This window comes from Leopardus geoffroyi, chromosome C2 (assembly GCF_018350155.1).
Source record: "Leopardus geoffroyi isolate Oge1 chromosome C2, O.geoffroyi_Oge1_pat1.0, whole genome shotgun sequence".
NCBI classification, from domain to species: domain Eukaryota; kingdom Metazoa; phylum Chordata; class Mammalia; order Carnivora; family Felidae; genus Leopardus; species Leopardus geoffroyi.
This window is the reverse complement of record NC_059333.1, coordinates 26,331,774-26,350,612: the sequence shown is the minus strand read 5'-3', so window position 1 is coordinate 26,350,612 and position 18,839 is coordinate 26,331,774. Positions and strand designations below refer to the sequence as shown.

The following is an 18,839-nucleotide window of genomic DNA, read 5'->3' as shown; positions in this document are numbered from 1 at the left end:
CTTTCTTGCTTCACCATCACTTATTTCTCTGACTTTGGATTTTGTTAAAGGCAAGTGATGAACCTGGTCTGTTTGGGACGCACAGAGCCAGGTTCTCTTGCACTTCTGCATCCCAGCTACAATTCCAATGTTCTGGGGTTAAGAACCACCAAATTAGAGTTACAATCAAATTTTGTTTTTTGTTTTTTTTTTAAATAAGAATGTCTTTAGAAATATATATATATTTATTTATTTATTTTAATGTTGGGGCAAAGTCAGTTGAGCCTCTGACTTTGGCTTAGGTCATGATCTCACAGTTTGTGAGTTCAAGTCCCACATTGGGCTTGCTGCTGTCCGCCTGTTAGTGCAGAGTCTGCTTCAGATCCTCTGTCCCCTCTTCCCTGCCCCTCCCCCACTTGGGTTGTCTCAAAAATAAACATTAAAAAAATTTTTTTCCATGACCTGAGCCGAAGTCGAACGCTCAACCGATTGAGCCACCCAGTTGCCCCTAGAGTTACAATCAACTTTGGTCTGAGTTGGTCAACAAAACATTATAATTCTTAATTCAAACTATTAAAGATCCTAAAAAGTAACTATCTAGTTACTAGATTTGAGAGATGCTTTCACCTTAAATATAAGGTCTGTGGGGCACCTGGGTAGCTCAATTGGTTAAATGTCTGACTTGGGCTCAGGTCATGATCTCGTGGTTTGTGAGTTTGAGCCCTGTGTTGGGCTCTGTGCTACGAGCTCAGAGCCTGGAGCCCGCTTCGGATTCTGTGTCTCCCTCTCTCTCTGCCCCTCCCCTGCTCACGCTTTGTCTCTCTCTCTCTCTCTTTCTCTCTCAAAAATAAATAAATATAAAAAAAGGCTTTTTTAAATATAAGGTCTGTATTGGAAATAAACATGGTTATTCTCTCCACATTTTATGTTTACTTCCTTATAAAGCCTGGCAGTCATGTGAGCAGAAAGAAATGAGTAACACACCCATTAAGAGACCTTTCACATAAACCACTTTCTTATCTGCTAGAATTCTAGTGAGCTCTCAACCTCTCAGCATGTTTTTCACAATAATAAAATACACACAATGACCCTCTTACTCTTCTTTACCAGTTGATTATTTAATACTGATTAGCTTTGAAATGCAAATAGCCCTATCAAATAGCAAGCGACTAGCCCTCACCTAGGCTAAAGCTGTATTAGAGTGAAAGCCAAAACCATTTTACACAAAGACAATATAGTCCAGCTAAAGACTCCTCAAAGATCTCCAATTTTTTCAGGATTATATTCAGGATATGAAATTCTTTGTACTGACTAACAGATTATCTTCTCTTCTAAATGCATTAACCCTTTGCTTACCATTAGCTGAACTGTCAAAGCAAATATAATGCTTTCAGCATTTATGTTTACATCAAAAATGACCGATACCAGTAGGAGAGAGAATTTGTATAGAAGAATCTTATCTAGGCTATTATATTAGGACCACTATTTTTCTTAAACAGAGAGTAACAACTTTAAAGCTGCAATATACCTTTGAGACTACCTAATTCACCCTCTTCGGTTTACAGATAAGCGCCCAGGTCTAGCGTGCCTTTACTAGGTCAGTATTTAGGCTGGAGGAAACAGGGTTGGGTTGCTGAACAGTAAATTCCTGGTGGGGTGGAAACTGAGCTGGCTTTGGCAGGCGGGTGTTAAACCAGCTGGAGTCCCTGGCCTGAAATTCAAGGCTCCAGAGGAAGAATGAGAGGTTGAGCAGGGCCTAAAACAGGATATCAAGACTAGGGCTGATTTCTCAAAGCAGCAGGAAGGGATGAGGCTTTGGTCAGGTCCCCAGGCTGTACACCATAAGCATGGTGTGCCCCCCTCTGTCACCCCTCCACCCCCCACCCCCCAGCCAGGTGCTCAGGTCAAACTGGGCATTCCTCTGTGGTGTTGATGCCAAGAAGCCAGATTAACATCTCAGTGCGATAGTTTAGAAATGATACAGGACCCCCCCTGCCCCCCCTGTTCCCCACGCCCGCCCCCGTAGAAATGCAATGCCTGCCCCAAGCTATGAAGTGCCATCCTGTTCTTCCTCTTTAAAAATATCTACTAGTGGGGCGCCTGCGTGGCTCAGTCGGTTGAGTGTTCAATTTTGGCTCAGGTTATAATCTCATGGTTGGTGAGTCCAAGCCCCCGCACAGGGCTCGCTGCTGTCAGCACAGAGCCTGCTTCACAGACCCTGCTTCGGATCCTCTGTCCCTCTCTCTCTGCCCCTCCCCTGCTCTCTCTCCACAATAAATAGACATTAAAAAGTATATATCTACTATTACAGATATCTGCTTGGTGGTTGCCCAAGGGGCTCAGGGGAAGGGAGAATGAGAAGTTATTGCTTAATGGGTTCAGAGTATCAGTTGGGGAAGATGAATAAGTTGTAGAAATGGATGGTAACAATGGTTGCATGACACTGTGACTGTACTAGTTGTCGCCGAACTACACACTTAAACATGGTAAGTTTGGGGGCTCTTGGGTGGCTTAGTCGGTTGAGCATCCGACTTCGGTTCAGGTCATGATCTTACTGTTCCTGGGTTTGAGCCCACTTTGAGCTCTCTGCTGTCAACATGGAGCCTGCTTCTGATCCTCTGCTCCTCCCCTGCTCACGTTCTCTTTCCCCTCTCTCTCACAAATAAATTTTAAAAAACAGTAAAAAAAAAAACGGTAAATTTTATGTTATGTATATTTTAACAGGAAAAAAACCCTCTGCCATTAGTTCTTCATTCACTAATATCTGCTTTTGAATAAATTCCTCATTCTTGTTTACTTTTATTTAAGTAAAAAAAATCTCCAAAAAATTCAAGAATTCTGTTTGAAGAAATCATTTCCAGACTGAAAATCACTTGTTATAGACAGTGAAATCTCTGAGAAAATCTATTTTTTTTTTAATTTTTTTTTTCAACGTTTATTTATTTTTGGGACAGAGAGAGACAGAGCATGAACGGGGGAGGGGCAGAGAGAGAGGGAGACACAGAATCAGAAACAGGCTCCAGGCTCTGAGCCATCAGCCCAGAGCCTGACGCGGGGCTCGAACCCACGGACCGCGAGATCGTGACCTGGCTGAAGTCGGATGCTTAACCGACTGCGCCACCCAGGCGCCCCATGAGAAAATCTATTTTTTTAATGTTATGTCAGAAGCAGTTGGTAAATGAAGAACATAAAGAATTTTAAGTTTCAGAGAGCTGAAGTTTTCTCACAACCCCAGATAAAAACATTAGTTCCTAACATTACTTCCTCCACCCCCTCCCAAAAAGATCTTTAATAACACGGAAGTGTCTCCTTGTAAGTATCTAAAACATGCCAAATAAAGGAGAGGGGAGGCTTTTTGGATTTGTTGCTGGCTGTCATTTAATTGTCATTTTACGGCCAAGGAAATTGAGGATTAGAGAGGTTAAGTATTTTGCCCGAGGTCACACAGTTTGGAAGAACTGGGTCTAGACTAGAATCTAAAGCAATCAAACTCCCAATCCTCATTGTTAACAATTTGCTTTTCATATGCAAATGTATTTCTTGCTTCAAACTATGTAATAATTATAAATAATGCAATAGGGATGGGGGTAAGACGATGGCATTGAGTAATACCCCAAACAACTAAAGTAAATTGCTTCTAAATAGTGCAAGAGTCATAAAGCACTCCATCTGGAACATCCCTCTAAAAGCAGGTCATCGGGACATCTGGGGGCTCAGTCTGTTAGACATCTGCCTTTGGCTCAGGTCATGATCTCACGGTTCTCAGGGTTTGAGCTGGGCATCGAACTCTCTGCTGTCAGCTAGAGACTGTTTCAGATCCTCTGTCCCCTTCTCTCTCTGCCCTTCCCCCGCTCGTGTTCTCTGTCTCTCTCAAAGAATAAATAAACATTAAAAAAAGTTAATAAGAAAAAATAAAAGCAGGCCATCAATAAAACCCTCTCACCACAGCACTGAAAGCAAAAAGCAAATCATTTTGCAGAGAGCAATTAGCATGATGTAGATGTAAACTCTGGGTGTTTCAGTCTGAACCTTGAACAGTTGTAGACAGACTGAAGATTTAATACAGTTTCTATTCCCCACCCCCACAGCAGCCCCACCCCCACCCCACCCCATACCAGGAAGTTCCCAGCTGGGCATGAATCTGCATGATACCAGCAAGGAGGGTGAAGACTGGTATGAGAGCTTCAAAAGGATCAACGGGTGGATCAGAGCCAGAACAAGAGAACAAGTAGAGAGTTGCTTATCTTACTTTTAGCTGCAGGTTTTTCCAACACCCTATTGAGAAAGTGTTGAGTCAACACCTTTGTGATCATATATAGTCTAAATATCTTCGTGCTCACATGTATCAGGAACTGTTGGTGCATGTATTTACATTTAGGTGAGCCAGACCTAGGGTAACACTATAGGCAAAAGCAGCCATAATTTTGTATCTCCCCAGATCTGCTCCTCTTATCCTTTGGGAATTCCAGTTTTTTCATACCCTCCAGAAATGGTCGAAGAGGGACTAGATATTATTTTTCCATAAGCAACTTGGTCTAGTTCATGGAATCATTTCTTTCCTCTCCTACTCACCTCACTGCAGTTATTAGATATGACTCTGGTAATTTCCAATCTGCTGAATGGCAACTGTGATGCTGATGTTTGCTGAAGCTGCTGCCACTGCTGTTGAACATGCAGAGGTGTGCCGTTTAGGGGCCAACATCCGGATGTAGAAGGCAACGATTCTCTTTGTCTGATCCATGAAGTCAGATGGCCTGGGTTCAAATGCAACTTTGTCATTCACTAGGTATATGAATATGAACAGTCTTCGTGTATTTATCAAACAGGAATTTCAATAGCCCTTACCTGATAGAATTGTGACATGATGCATGTAAAGTGCTTAGCTAACATTAAGTGCTTATTATAAACCGTCTTAGATTATCTTAGATGGGGTGGCTTATAAACAACATAAACTTATTTCTCACTGTTCTCAGGGCTGGGCAATCCAAGATCAAGGTGCTGGCAGATTCAGTGTCTAGTGACAGCCTGCTTCCTGGCTCATGGAACATCATCTTCTCACTGTGTCCTCATATGGTGGAAAAGACAAGGGAGCTCTCTGTCTTTTACGAGGATGTTAATTCCATTCATGAGAAGCTTCACTCTCATGATCTAATCTCCCCCAAAAGGACCCACCATAACATTGGGGGATTTAGAATTTTGAGAGGACATAAGCATTAGGTCTATAGCATGAACTAAGCAATGTACTAATATTGTTTTTATTGATAAGAAGCAAGGAGTGGGGAGGGGTACCTGGATAGCTCAGTCTGTTAAGCCCCCAACTCTTGATCTCAGCTCAGGTCATGATCTCACAGTTCATGAATTTGAGCCCTACATCAGGCAACACACCATCAGTGCGGAGCCTGCTTGGGATTCTCTACCCCCCCTCCTGCCGTTCTTCCTCTGTTTGCTCTCTCTCCCCCTCTCTCTCTCTCTCGCAGAATAAATAAACTGAAAAAAAAAATTTTTTTAATGGTAAGAAGCAAGGGAAAGATGCCACTCTCTGCATTCCATATAATAAACAGCTCTGCCCCTTTTCAACTTGGTCTTTAATGACAACAGCCCCCCACTTTAGGGTCTAGACTGGCCGGGAACAACATTAATGGTAGACAAGGTGCTAAACTCAGAAACAGTCTTCTATACAGGCCCATATGTGACTCTTGGAGTTAACCAAGTATCCAGGACATTTAATAAATTGTACCTAGTTTATTAATTACATAATTCCAGTACAATATTTTTTCTTTCTTTTTAAAGTACCAAAAATGATCAGATAAAAAAGGAGAATATACTTAATTTTCAGGGGCTTTCAGGCATTGTTAATATAATAAATATTATATTATAATATAATAAACTTCTCTAAAATTTGAGTTGTCCAGGTGCAAAAGACACAGGTAATATGAAATATCTCTTACAGAATGGTGCCTGGTGAATCATATCTAACCAACATTAAGGATTTCACGAATTCCTCTTGGGAATTATCTTTAAAAAAAAAATCTCGGGGCGCCTAGGTGGCGCAGTCGGTTAAGCGTCCGACTTCAGCCAGGTCACGATCTCGCGGTCCGTGAGTTCGAGCCCCGCGTCGGGCTCTGGGCTGATGGCTCAGAGCCTGGAGCCTGTTTCCGATTCTGTGTCTCCCTCTCTCTCTGCCCTTCCCCCGTTCATGCTCTGTCTCTCTCTGTCCCAAAAATAAATAAACGTTGAAAAAAAAAAAAAAATTAAAAAAAAAAAAATCAGTCAATGAAGAGATTGAAGCAAAGAGTTCAGAAACAGAGAAACTGTAGTGGAAAAGCTGGCCGTGAGTATAGGCTCTGTTAAAAACGCAGAAATGACACTATGGAGTTACTATGGAGATTTTGCTACAGGCTGGAAAATAAATGTTAAAAACCATATAATGTATAAACTATAATAATAGTCTAAATAAACATTACTAAGAGGAATGCCAGAAGTGATAAGGTCCTTGATCTTTTCTTAGCAAGATGTTAATTACTATCAGCTAAGATATAAAGGTTTTATTAAAAAATAAACACAACTTCAACCTCTTTGTATTTTTCATAAGTTCTTTCTTAAGAGGATTCTTTCAGGGGCACCTGTGTGGCTCATTCGGTAGAGCATCCAACTCCTGATTTCCGCTCAGGTCATGATCTCACAGTACATGAGTTCAGGCCCCATGTAGGGCTCTGTGCTGACAGCATGGAGCCTGCTTGGAATTCTCTCTCTCCCTCTCTCTGCTTCCCCCCCCCCCCATTTGCACTCTCCCTCTCTAAATAAATAAATAAACTTTTTTTAAAGAAGACTCTTTTAGAAAATATTACCTCTCGTAGTCAAGAACTATGTCCTGATTTTGAATTTCAACAACTCCTTTAGCTTCACTTATTTCTTTTTTATACTGTATATCTGAATTAAATTACATTTATAAACAGGACTTATTATCGCTCTTCTTCCTTGCTGTCACTGGAAAACATCTTAGGTGAGTTTCGTTACTGTGGACTTGTGGTCAGGGCAGACTTGCAGGGCTAAGCAGGCCCTACTTCCCCTTTTGATTCAGGGTCAAGCCATGAGTCTCACTCCTACAGTCTTATTTCACGGGCCCTGCTGCATGGCTTGCACCTGGGCCTTGGACGGGACTACTTAACCCAATCTATAAACCTACCTGAAACCAAACTTCAGGTAGAAAACTCAGGGGTCAAGAATTGGGGCAATTTGTCTCCCTTCCCCAAAGACAGCTGGGCTCCTCATATAAATAGTTTCCTTCAACTTTTCAGTTAAGGAGCTGGCTTTAAACTAAATGCCTCTTTCTTCTGTTTCCTATCACCCATGCCCTCTAGTATGCACAAGTTATAATGCTCTGCTTAAAGATGGTCTTTGGTCTTTATCCACTGAGGAGGGAGTGGCAACATCTTTTGCATAAGAAGAAAAAGAAAATATTCATGTAATCCTTTCTAGGGCATAAATTTGACAGATTGTCCTATTAGGTAAGTAAATAAAAGCTTAATATATATATATATATATATATATATATACACACTTGTAGTTCAGTGTAATTCAGTGAAACACTTCAGACAGTGCTAGAATTGTCATAGTAATTTGGTACCATGAGTGAGCCACCTTGGAATACTACTAATACTACTACTACTACTAATTAGTAATCTAATACGTTTTATCTATTGGTGTTCCAGGAGAATATGTACCTCTATTATTTGTCATGAGAATTACCTCGTTAGTATATTAATGGTAACTATTTTTTTTTAAGAGTGTTTTTTAGGGGTGGCTCAGTCAGCTAAGTTTCCAACTTAGGCTCAAGTCATGACCTCACACCTCATGGGTTCAAGCCCCATATCAGGCTCTGTGCTGACAGCTCAGAGCCTAAGCCTGCTTCAGATTCTGTGTCTCCCTCTCTCTCTGCCCCTCCCCTACTCACACACTGTCTCTCTCTCTCTCAAAAAATAAATCAACACTAAAAAAAAAAAAAAAAAAAGAGTGGTTTAAAAAAAAATGTTTATTTATTTTTTAGAGAGAGACAGAGAGGGAGGAGTGGCAGAGAGCGAGGAGACGGAGAATCCCAAGCAGGCTCCCACCTGTCAGTGCAGAGTCCAGTGTGGGGCTCGAACTCATGAACTGTGAGATCATGACCTGAGTGGAAGTCAGGTACTTAGCTGACTGAGCCACCCAGTTGCCCCTATTAGTGGTAATTCTTGATTAATCTTGGTGTTACATGTTGAATGATTGTCAAGATTTCACCACAAAAAGGCAACCATTATGTGTACATCTTTAAAGAGGAGTATAAAATTTCTTAACACTTCTAGAGAACATAAAATGAGTCCATATTTTAATTTCTTTTATGTGCAGCTAGTACATGTAAAAAGGACATTTTTACTGCTTAGGATACAGACTCTATGCAATAACACTATATAAAACTTTAAAATTAAAAAAAAACACTTTTAAATTATTTTTATTACCTGTAATATTTTTTTTCTGATTAGAATATCACTATTTACTACAGAAAACTTGGAAAATACAGAAAAGCACAAAGAGAAAATTAGTCACCCATATTTCTTCAGCCAGATTTAAACCTGTTCACATTTTTTAAGTTTATTTATTTATTTGTTTGTTTTTTGTTTTTTAGATGGAGAGAGAGCATGAGCAGTAGAGGGAGAGCAAGAGCGAGAGTGAGAGTGAGAGTGAGAGTGAGAGAGAGAGAGAGTGAGAGAGAGAGAATCTCAAGCAGGCTCCATGCCCAGTGGCTCAACCTGAGCCGAAATCAAGAGTTAAAGGTTGGGGAGCCTGGGTGGCCCAGTTGGTTGAGTATCTGACTTCAGCTCAGGTTGTGATCTCATAGCTCGTGAGTTTGAGCCCTGTATCAGGCTCTGAGCTGAGCGTGTTTCAGATTCTGTGTCTCCCTCTCTCTCTGTCCCTCTCCTGCTTCACACTCTAAGAACTAAATAAACATAAAAGTTTTTTTTTTTAATTAAAAAAAAAAAGAGTCGGGTGCTTAACCAACTGAGCCATCTAGGTGCCCCAAACTTGTTCACATTTTAATGTAAGATCTGTTGCTATTTTTTTGACATACATATGTGTACCATTTATTGAAAACATTGGGTTCTTACCATACATTTAGTTTTATAGTTTGATTTCTTTCCTTACCATATTGCAATTTTTTTCATGTTATTCAGTATTCTTCTGTGATGTTTTTTAATGGCTGGAGAAGATATACTCTGTTTAACCAAACTCCTATTTTAGACATTTTAAGTTATTTCTTGTGTTTTACTATTATTTACTTTAAGCAAGTAGAATTTTTGGGTAAAAGTGCCTGTACATGTTGCAGGCTTATGATACCTACTACAAATTGCACACAGCCAATGTCTCCACCCCTCCCCCATAGTCACACTAAACTTCATTTATACCCTCACTAGAAATGCAGGCAAAGCCCTGTTTCCAGCACCTATCATTGCTAATTTCTTTAATTACTAGAGAAGGATTTTTTCCACTCATATATTGAATTGCCTTCTGTGTACTTTGTCTGTTTTCTAACTCGTGTATTCAAATTTCCTAATGATTTTTTTACTTTGAAAAATAAAATAAATAGTAAGGTAATTATCCTTTTCATATATTTGCAAACACTTTCCCAGTTTATTATTTTCCCCTTTAATTTTGTTTGACATTTTTTTGACATAGAGATGTTTTAAATTATTTATGTTGTCAACCTTATCAATCATTTCCCTTCTGTTTTCTTCCTTTGGTTTATGTAATTACACAGGAGTATTCACTCAGTGAAATTCATCCAGCACACTTATGATTTGCATACTTTTTCTGTATGTATATTTCAAAAACATTTCCCAAAAATGAATCAAAGGTAAAGATCTTTTCTAGCCTCTAAATATGTGTGTGTACACACATGCGTGCACATGCATATACACACACGTATATACATATATATTCTTTTGGCTATTTTATTCATTTTTAAAATTCTTTAATCCATTTGGGTATGCTGTCATAAAGTGAACTAACCAAATGTATTTTTCCAAACTGTCGATTAATTTTAGCAGAATCATTTTTCTTTGAGTATAGATAAATACCTTTTGTCCCCCCTCAACCTCAGCATCCACATTTGCAAAATGAATAAGATGGATTGATCTCTTCCCTACACTCTGTGTCTAAAGTTCTATAATGTAGTAACATAAATGTTAAATAATAATCAATGGTGATTTAAAACCCTAAGAGGAGGAAACCAAAACTAAATATACCAACCAGGCACTTCATCTAACAAGTCCAGACAGACATGAATAACCAACCTATTAATGGAATGATGTTCATATGAGCAAAGTTCAACATGTTAAAAAGGATGAAAATGAACGTAGAAAAGCTCTTTCTTCCATACTTGTAAATAGTCCAAGGAAGAAATTACCAGCAGCAAATCTAGCCACATCAACAGTAGAGCATCATCTTCTCCCTTCCGGAGTGGGAGACCCATTTGCCCCCCCTGGTTCCCGCACATCCACATAGCCCTCCATCAGCTCCTGATATTGATCTTGGAAGCTTTGCAGACATTGACCTAGTTAGGTACAGAATCGAAATTGAATTACCATTTTCATGTTTATACAAGTCAATTACCGTTTGCCCTTGAGCTCTTCAGGAATTGACACATTCAGTGAGTAAATTTTGGTACTGAAGCTTTTAATCCCAGAAATTGGACCTAACGGGGTTTAGCATTGGAGCAAACAGGAGGTAATTCTATTCATTATTACTGAATCACTGTTGTTTTCAATGTTTCTAGTCTCCTAATTGGAGAAGCATACATTGCCATCACCTAGCCTAGCACCAGCATTTTGGGGACCTTCTGCTCCCACTATCATTGTCATGACCACCTACTGCCTCCTGGAGTAGTAACTAGGGCAAATTCATGGAGGCACCAATGCTCCCTCATAATTATGAGGACCACCTCCCACCACGGTAACCTGAGGTCCTCTCTTAATTCTTTGGTCTTTAGAACATGGGGCTTCATGAAATCAGTATATATCCCCCTTGACTCAACACCCAGGTGTTCCTGGAATTCTGGATACCAATACTCATTAAAGGCTCATATAGCTCAGGGCACCTGGGTGGCTCAGTCGGTTAAATGTCTGACTCTTGATTTCGGCTCAGCTCATGATCTCACAGTTCATGAGATAGAGCCCTGCATCGGGTTCTATGGTGACAGTGCAGAGCCTGCCTGGGATTCTCTCTTTCCCTCTCTCCCTCGGCCCCTCTCTCGCTTGCACGCACTCAGTCTCAAAATAAATAAAACTTAAAGTTCATACAGCTCTTAAGACTATTGACAAGACAAGCCATATTCATTGCTAAGGGCAGGAGTCAGTAATGAATTCTACTTTGTATTTACAATTGGGAACAGACCGCTTTATTAACTAACATTTGTTTACTGCCTCTTTAGTCTCAGGACATTTGTCAAAATTCTAGCATGCCTGGTTTGTATCTCTGCTGGTGTCTCATTTTTAGTAAGGGAAGTTAGGAGACAAAAAATGAAAACTGCCTTCCTCACTGACCATTCAATACTGACCATTCAAACACAGTCATGTCGTTTTGGTTGTATTACACACCAGAGATCTTGTAATGAATTTTATTTTCTATTAAATCAAGACCTGATTTACTCTAAGGCTGAATCTACTCCAGGAGCACAGAAAAATCTGTCTGTGTTGTTCCCTAATTTGTCCCTAAAACTATAATTGTATCTATCACACATTTACTGGGGGGAAAAGGGAGTATTTTAAAATCTATTAATTTTTTGAATAGGGAATGCAGGCATATAGTACAACATTCAAAAGTCATAAAAGGACACCCAGTGAAAACTCGGTTTTCCTTCTGTGTTCTCTTAGCCACTCAGATACCCTCCTCAAGCAAAAACTATTATCAGTTTTTTCTGTATCTTTCCAGAAATAACAATCATATGCATACATACACACACATATTTCACACAAATGGTGTATGTTAGACACAGTTTTACATCTTGCTTTCTTCAATTAGCAAAATATCCTTGATAGAGTTATTTCTTGAAGAGAGATTTATTAACATTTCATAAAAAGCTACCTCAGTGAAAGATATTTTGGTTTTCTTACATAGTCAATATGAGAAGTTAGTTAAAACTGTTTATGCCTTTCAATGGAAATTTCGTCAATTATGAATGATTTTTTAAGAAAAGAAAACTGAGGGGTGCCTGGGTGGCTCAGTCAGTTAAGTCTGTGACTTCTGATTTTGTTTCAGGTCATGATCTCACAGTTTGTGAGTTCAAGCCCCACATTGGGCTCTGTGCTGACCCTGCAGAGCCTGCTTGGGATTCTCTCTCTCTCTCTCTCTCTCTCTCTGCCCCTCCCCATGCTCACTTTTGCTCTCTCTCTGTCTCAACATAAATAAACTTTAAAAAAAGAATGCAGGGGCGCCTGGGTGGCTCAGTCGGTTAAGCGGCTGACTTCAGCTCAGGTCATGATCTCACGGTCTGTGAGTTCGAGCCCCGCGTCGGGCTCTGTGCTGACAGCTCAGAGCCTGGAGCCTGTTTCAGATTCTGTGTCTCCCTCTCTCTGACCCTCCCCCGTTCATGCTCTGTCTCTCTCTGTCTCAAAAATAAATAAACGTTAAAAAAATAATTTAAAAAAAAAGAATGCAGAGTATATCATTAATAAAGTTAAAAAAAAAGAAAAAAGAAAAGAAGACTGATTTTCCAAGAAGGTAATAAGAATTAATTCAGAAGTTGAATATCTTCCTGGATTAGACTGTATCTTATAATTTAAAATTCTTCCAGAATGACCAAGGTTTCAGAGAGACTGAAGCAGACAGAGTCCTTTCAAAGATCCAAGAACGTATAGGAGAAAGAAAGTCTCTCTCCTTCTGAAAGTGTGAATGCTAAAAGCCGCAGGTAGGGAGCGCCTACCACAAATAAAGCCCAGAGCCAAAGCTGATTCATGATGGGGTCATTTGAACCTCTGGATCCAGCTATGCCCGAAGCAGGGTTGGAACTAAGGGGAAGTAAGTGAGGCACTCATCTCAGGAGCAAAATTTACACGGATGCAAAAAACACCTCAGTCATCAAAAAATGTATAGTATTTTAAATAACTTTTTTTTGTCTCTTCTTTAAAGTTATTTTTTTTATTTAACTTTATTTTTTATTTTTTAAAATTTACATCCAAATTAGTTATTATATAGTGAAGCAATGATTTCAATAGATTCTTTAATGCCCCTTACCCATTTAGCCCATCCCCCCTCCCACAACCCCTCCAGCAACCCTCAGTTTGTTCTCCATATTTATGAGTCTCTTTTGTTTTGTCCCCCTCCCTGTTTTTATATTATTTTTGTTTCCCTTCCCTTATGTTCATCTGTTTTGTCTCTTAAAGTCCTCATATGAGTGAAGTCATATGACTTTTGTCTTTCTCTGACTAATTTCACTTAGCTTAATACGCTCCAGTTCCATCCATGTAGTTGCAAATGGCAAGATTTCATTCTTTTTGATTGCCGAGTAATATTTCATTGTTTAAATATATACCATATCTTCTTTATCCATTCATCCATCGATGGACATTTGGGCTCTTTCCATACTCTGGCTATTGTTGATAAGCTGCTATAAACATGGGGGTGCATGTGTTTAAATAACTTTTTAAAAATTAAAATTAATGTAAAAATATCCACAATTGAAAAAAAAAACTTCTAAAATAAAACAGGATCCTACTGTGCACTTTCATGACCTGCCCCCCTCTCTAATCCCAGCTCTGAGATATATCTTGGTTATGAGAGCAGTTAAATTCTATAAATTCTTTTTTTCACCCAGGTTAATTTTAGGTCTGTCATTTCCAATGGAAAGGGTTCTATCCAATATAGCATTTCACAACATTCTCACAGCATTGCATGATTTACTGCATGTATAGTGCTTAGCAAGTACTTGATGTGCATGTAAGTGTTGATGGTTTGGGCTGTTGTTCACTCACTGAAACATCACCTCCCTTCCCCCTACAACCCTGAAACAGTCCAAACTCCCACATAAATTTATTGCAGATATCTTCAAAACTGTAAAATACAGTGCTGTCTCCACGGGTCCCGGGAACAACCCCGGGTGTTGTGCTCTGAATCCACCACAGCATGGGTTCCAAGGTCAAGCTGTCCACTAGTTGCTCCCAGCAGATGACCAAATGCAGCATGGAAACAAAGGCAAGCTCATTGCAGGCTCATTCCTCACTGGTAACTCTGGTTTGAGGATTCCCCATTGGCCTTGCTGAACTGCTTAGAACTGCTCTGCATTCTAAGATCCTTCCCACCCACCTTTCTTTCCTTCCCTCTCCTTCACAGGGGTCAGAAGGATGAGGTTGTCTCTCCTCTATTCCCTCTCTGTCCATCTTCACTCAAAGGCATTTTCTCCAAGAAATTTCATACACTTCTAATCCTGTCTTGACATCTGTTTTTGGGAGGACCTCAACTAACCCAGCTTGTAATCATCTTTTCATTTCTGTGTGCACATTTCTCCATAAATGACTCAGGCCATGCAGAACTATCAGACTTGTTAAAACACACACACATGCACACACACACGCACATGTGCACACACACACACTCATTCAAAATTTCTTGGCCATCAGTTGGCCTTAGGGACTTGGCAGTATTAGTTAGGGGACACAAGGCTGCGGTTAAAATCACCAGGAACCACAAGCACTGGCAGATTATCAAGAAGCTGAATCATGGACAACTGTTCCTCCTCTTCTCCTCTCCCTCCCCCCAGCCTTTTTTGTCATCATTTATTTATTTAAATTAGTTAAGAAATAGGAATGATCCCCGTATTTTCTAGTTTAATTTTCTGAAACACCTATGTATATTCCTGGCACCTCAAAATTGGAGTTTCTGGCACATCAACCTTATTCCCATCCCCCACTACTCAATCCCACTTATTGAGGCACCACGAGGGAACCACGTGGGTCAAATGTGTTGCCACCACTTAATCTCCTTTGTATCAATAGCTCCTCTTGAAAAACAAGCAAGCAAAAAGAATTCTTAGACCTTTTAGAGTTGTTTTATGATATCTACATTGACCAGCTTCTGCTTAAGAGAAAGGATCTACCTCAGCCACAAACCAGACTGTTGCCTGTCTCGCCCTGCAAACCTGTGCCAGAACCCAACACCTTCATGATCCATCCCCACCAGTGGGTTACCAAGCATTTTTTAAGACATAACCTTGTCATAAGAGATATCTAGTGACTCCTGATCCACCACAATGAGAGAAAGTATGCACGTCCCAACATACAAGGTCTATGCCATGCCAGAAATCTCAGTAAACCAGAACCAGTAAGCCAAAAAGCCTCCTTCTTAAAGTGGAACAGGCATGCGGGGACTATACTTTGTTCCAAAGTCGTGATGATATCATAGCAATTTGGATACTGTTTCAATACTGGTTAATTTTCCTAGGTACTGGGAATCTCTTTCTCATAGCCATAAACACTACTAAGCTAGAAACTGATAATAATTATTGCTTCTGGAGGAACTCTAGCTAACTGGCAAGTCATAAGGAAAAAAATACTTTTATATGCTTTTATAGCTACTAAAATTGAAGCTATACAATTGCATTGCCCACTCAACAAACATGATGTAAAATCAAAATAGACCGTTTTGAATTTTAGATGGCCTTATCAGAATCAAATAAAAGTTCATAATTCACCTAATTAGGGAAAATGCTTATCTTAGTCTGTTCGAGCTGCTATAATAAAAATGCTACAGGGGCACCTGGGCGGCTTAGTTAAGTGTCTGACTCTTGGTTTTGGCTCCTGTCATGATCTCACAGTCCATGAGACCAAGTCCCGCATTAGGCTCTTGCACTGACAGTGCGGAGCCTGCTTGGGATTCTGTCTCTCTCTCCTCTCTCTCTACCCCTACCTCTCTCTCTCTCAAAATAAAAATACCGTAGACTGGGTGGCTTAAACAACAAACATTTCTCACAATTCTGGAGACTGGAAAGTCTAAGATGAAGGCACTGGCAAATTCAGTGTCTGGTGAAGACCTGCTTCCTAGTTCATGGATAGCCTTTTCCCTACTGTATACTCACATGGTGGAAAGGGCTAAGGAACTGTAGGATCTCTTTTATAAAGGCACTAATTCCATTCGTGATGGCTCAACCCTCATGACCTAATTATTTCCCAAAGGCCCCACCTCTAAATACCATTACATTGGGAGTTAGGGTTTCAACATATGAATGGGAGGGGGGTGGTGGTCACAAACATTAAATCCCTAGAAATACTATTCTATACAACACTTTTACAGTGATATCTTAACTATACCACCTGCTACAGGAACACTTGGACTTCCCTCCTTCACATCCCTGATTCCTTCTAAAAATGTCATCCATTCCATCATCAAGAATATAGCATTTCAAAATAACTATGCAGTCTATGATTCAGATTTCATAATACTTTCTTCCACAAGGCTGTCTAAGATTCGTAATTCCCTAACTGGCCCCAACCACCTTGTATTCACTTTCCAGCAAGATGGGACAAGGTAAAAATTTTCCATAGATCAGCATAGATCCCAAAAGATAGAAACTCTTTGACACTTCAGATGTAGCTTTTAAATCCCAATAAATTGAAGACAAAATCATGTACATATAGGCACTTACTGTTTTTTCTACTGAGATGATCCATAATTTTAATCAAATTCTCCAAGTGGTTAACAACCAAAAAACCTTAAGAACCATGTAGGACAAGTTTTGGTGCCAGGCCTGTATTTACTCAGCATATATCGTTCCCATATTTCCTATGGGTAAGAACCAATGACTGATTGACTGCCTGAGGGCCTTCTCTAACTGCAGGAATGTGCTGGACTCCTGAAGGACAGACTGGGAATGCTGGGGAGTTCATATCCCAGGAAAAGCCTTCAGCCATCAACATATGGGAGTTGGTAAATAAACACCCCAGCTCCCCACCCTTCAGATGGAACAACTCCAAGACTTTGTCTACACAGTCTTTCAGGATCTCCCATTGGGATTGATGCATTACCCAGAGCCAATCTACATATCAACATACCTTCTGTTGGCTTTTTTCCATGGTTATCTCACTTCCCCATTTCCCTACTTGTGTTTCCTGGAATCATATTCTAAATAAAATCTTGCAGTTACATCTGTACCTCAGGGTCAGCCCAAGTCAAACCACTACTCTACTGGTTCCCATATAGGTTATTCATCCTGGTTATGCTTAGTTCATCTATACTCTAACCAACCAATGCTAAAATCAGATGCCTGCTAAATGGGCCAAGTTCTGGGGTGCCTGGGTGGCTCAGTCGGTTAAGTATCGGACTCTTGGTTTCAGCTCAGGTCATGATCTCACAACTTTGTGGGCTCAAGCCCCACATCAGGCTTTGCACTGATGGTGCCGAGCCTGCTTGGGATTCTCTTTCTCTCTCTGCCCCTCCCCCACTTATGCTGTCTCTGTCTCTCTCAAAATAAATAAATTTTAAAAAATTTTTAAAAAATGGGTTGAGTTCTATATTGATCTTTGGAAACCTATCTGTGTTTCACTGACCCTTTCTATAATGATTACATTAGACACTTGTCAACAAAAAAAAAAACATCCTGGAAAGCAAGGATTTTGTCAGAGGCAAGGAAAAGCTTTATTGCCATGCAGTTTGCAAACCAGGGAGATAATAGCCTTTGGCTGCACCCGAAAGTACACTTCAAAGGGGAAGGATTAAGCTCAGGGTTAAATGGGCAAAAACCATAAGTTCTGTGCCCTTTATGTGGGGACTGGTCAGACTCAAGTCCCAAACTGCAAGTTTCAGGAGTACAGTGGCAAGGAGGATAGAGTTCACTATTTCTGGGAGCACTTTCAGGATGTGGCAGCCGTTCAAGAGCATGACAGGATGTGTTACAGGGGTCTTTTTGCAAATTGTGCTGAATTTTGTGCAAGCTTGCCACCTTAGGTGGTGCTGACTGGTTTTGTTCCTCATGGTCATTCAACCTGATTAAAATTTTAGTTTTTTCTCCTTTTACATGGGGAACCCATACTCTCTATTACTTGTTACTGTCTAATTATTGAGTCTTTTGTTATAACCCTAGTTTGTATTTAACCTCACTATATTCCATATACACTAGAGGTAGTTTATGGAGAAAGTACATTTTTCTTCCTAATATCTTAGGCTTTTGTATCTAGCATCGTACCACATATGATTATCTCAACAGATGCAGAAAAAGCACTTGACAAAATCCAACATCTTTTACTGATAAAAACTCTCCACAAAACCAAGGATAGAAGGAAGCATCCTCATTTGATAAGACATCTATGAGAAACTCACAGCTAACATTATATTTAATGGTGAGAGACTGACTGAATGCTTTCCCTCTGAGGATCAGAAACAAGAGAATAATGTCCACTTACAACTTCTACTGTACTAGAGGGTCTAGCCATGGCAATTAGATAAGAAAAAGGACTAAAAAGCACCCAGATTGGAAAGGAAGAAATGAAACTATCTCTATTTCCAGATGACATGATCTTGTTTTATATAAAATCCTAAGGAATCCACATTAAAAAAAAAAAGTCCTAATGAAATTAACAAGTGAGTTCAGTAAGGTTTCAGGATATAAAATCAACATACAAAAATCAGTTTTATTTTTATATACTAGCAACTTTGACCTTTGGGTAACTTAACATTTTTGAGCTACTCCTTCCTCAAACAATCAGAAAATGAAATTAAGAAATCAATTCTAGGGGCGCCTGAGTGGCTCAGTCGGTTAAGCGGCCGACTTCGGCTCAGGTCATGATCTCACAGTCCGTGAGTTCGAGCCCCACGTTGGGCTCTGTGCTGACAGCTCAGAGCCT

The 18,839-nt window shown here is 40.0% G+C and overlaps 1 long non-coding RNA gene across 2 annotated transcripts in view; it reads right to left on the bottom strand.

The window, feature by feature from the left end:
* LOC123610694 overlaps nucleotides 1-18,839 on the bottom strand; it is a 93,357-nt gene that overhangs the window by 56,481 nt on the left and 18,037 nt on the right. For both annotated transcript variants that reach the window (XR_006718250.1, XR_006718251.1), the window contains exon 3: nucleotides 4,552-4,733. This is a non-coding gene — a long non-coding RNA (uncharacterized LOC123610694). The remainder of the gene's footprint in view (nucleotides 1-4,551; nucleotides 4,734-18,839) is intronic.